Source organism: Echinops telfairi, unplaced genomic scaffold, assembly GCF_000313985.2.
Source record: "Echinops telfairi isolate 266 unplaced genomic scaffold, ASM31398v2 ScPeMD7_7468;HRSCAF=8506_0, whole genome shotgun sequence".
NCBI lineage: Eukaryota > Metazoa > Chordata > Mammalia > Afrosoricida > Tenrecidae > Echinops > Echinops telfairi.
In genome coordinates this window covers 28,228,707-28,231,455 of record NW_022111369.1, presented here as the reverse complement: position 1 = coordinate 28,231,455, position 2,749 = coordinate 28,228,707, and positions in this window count along the sequence as shown.

Here is a 2,749-nt window from a genome sequence, read left to right as displayed (position 1 = left end):
AATTTTTTAAAAATTTAAAAAAAAAACAACCTGCCTCTTAAAATTTCTTTGAAAAACAAAAAAGTTTGCTATTGTTGCTTTTAAGGAGATTACAGGTCCCAATGAGTATCAGTAATGTTATCAATTTGTGTAAAAGTGTTTAAATAACGTTGATTTTTTAAAAAATGTGTGGCATTTACCATGACCCCAGAGGAACGAACTGAAGGTATTGTTAGGTTCCTCAGTAATGTCAGGGTTAGAATTGCCTTGGTCCTTGGCTTCATGAGAAGGAATTCACGGGGAAGCTTGGTTTGTGATCCAAGTTGGTTTTTAGAAAGGACAGAAGGGGTTTCAGTTTTACACAGGCCACCCAGGGCATGCCACACCCACACGTGGACACTGAGGCCAGAGAATCCCTCAGCCGGGTGGCAGAGGGGCCACTGGAGAAGAAGAGGCCACTGTGCAGCCACCTTGCTAAGCTGTGTGTAGTCCCTGCTGGGAGAGAGAGTGTATTCAATGCTTTGGGCTTTTCCATCACCCTCCACTCCCATTACACACACACACACTCCTCTGCCATTGAGAGGCGTGGTCGATGCTACTGGTTAACCCTATTGGCTGAATTAAGCCCACCTTGCCTGGATGGGGTCCCACCCAGGTTTATGGATTCCCTGCCTCAGATACCTGACTGTGAGCATGCCCTCTGACCTTAATCAACTTCCAACTTCCTGTAAGGGGGGAGGGAGGCTTTGGCATGTAGAGGGACAACCCTAGTTCTGCCTCTGGCTACCTAACAGTATCAAGGCATGAAAATAGCCTAAAGACAAGCATTTATGTAGAAAGCAGTCATTATAGCTCATGGTATAGTCAGTTACACAGTAACCCAATAGAGACTAAGTCAACGGTTAAAACAGGAAACATGGTATGGTTCAACTGTTCAGGGACTCTGGTGCATTTTCAGTTATGACTACTTTCTTTTCTTTTTTTTAAATGTAAGCACAAAGCTCTGTACTTGTTCTATCAATTTTCTAATGTAGCAGGAGTTAACTTTTACTTGTTAATGACTATACTATAAATATCCACTGATATATGAAATTAGGTTAATTTAGGGGAGTGAGATCAATTTCAGCCCTAGAAAAATTAAAGACTTAGGTTCAAACAAATGTTATTTCTCAGTTAAGGTTCTGTGGGCAGTTACTTGAATTCTTAGTAAAATAATTATAAGGGAAGCTATGTTAGACAAAAGCTTATTAGAAAAATCAAAAACAGGTAAGACTATTTCTTGGCACTTAATACAGTGCTTGCCACATAACCGGGGCATAATCATTATTATGCCTATTTTCAGAAGAAAGTAAATCACTGATAATCTGCTTTTCTGTTGGCAAAATCAGAGAAAATTCAGAAAATGTGTAACCTTTCCAAAGTGAAATTATAAAGTAGGTGAGCCACACACATCAAGTAAAGTAAGTTGTGCATCATTTCTGTATCTTGGTTCTGATTATTGCACATGCTTACAACAGCTGGTCTTTTCTAAAATGCCTTTCTAATGAGTTTGTCAGTACCTGGGATATTAATATTTTTATATTAATCATCTTCCAGGTTCTTAAGAAAAGTCACTCTCAGACAGATTATGCTCTTTACTATTCTGCTGAAATCAGTACATAACAATAACTTTTCAGTAGAATCACAATACCTCTTCCATTTGGTTCCTAAAGGATGGGGAGATATGTATTGTTGCCCATTGATCTTCCTGCATGAAGTGGGGTTTGTCCTGGTAGAAGAGGAAAAGGGTTGCTAAATTGCTGCTCAACTACTAATTATTATGCTTTTATTATTTGCAATTTCTGATATGGAACTATTTTATCAATTTTATCTTAATGTAACAGAAAATGCATGCTTATATATACATAGTTTATTAGACATGTTTTTTTTTTAATCATTTAATGGGGGCTCATACAACTCTTATCACAATCCATACATCCATCCATTGTGTCCAGCACATTTGTACATTTGTTGCTCTCGTCATTCTCAAAACATTTGCTTTCCACCTGAGCCCTTGGTTTCAGCTCCTCGTTTTCTCCCCACCCTTCCCGCTCCCCTCTCTTAACACTTTCTCCTCTAATGAAATTTGAACATGTATTCTAAGCTCTAAATCGACTGAGTTTAGATGAGTTCTCAGGGAACATTGAAGAAAGTACACTCTGCTCTTCCCAAGCCATTTCATATTTTAGAATATGGGATGCAGGGGTCAACACAATTCCATTTAGATTTATTTTCTGGTCCATATATTATATCTGCTCCCCCAAAGTATATAAGTATTAGATTTGTTGTATTTGTTAAGGGAAATATTAAATATTTGACTTAAGAATGATCAATAAAATACTAGGAGGAATAAAACATTCTTGGTTTTCAAGCTGATTACATTTCTTTTCCTTTCACTTAAAATATGTATAATTTGCATACAATAAGATGTCGAGATTTTAAGTGCTCAGCTCAATGAATATTAAAAATTGCGTAAAACCAAAGCAGAATGTAAAATATTTTGCTCTCCTTCCCTTGGTCTTAGCTATATTTCGATTATTCCCACTGTCTACATTTAAATCTAACAGTTTCAAAAATTATTGTCACTCAACATAAAATTGAAAAGACCTTTCTAGAATTATTACCCCGTTTCCCAGAAAGTAAGACATCCTCCAAAAATAAGACCTACTTACAGTTTTGCCTCTTGCTGAAATATAAGGCATCCCCCCAAAATAAGACCTCCCTGAAAATA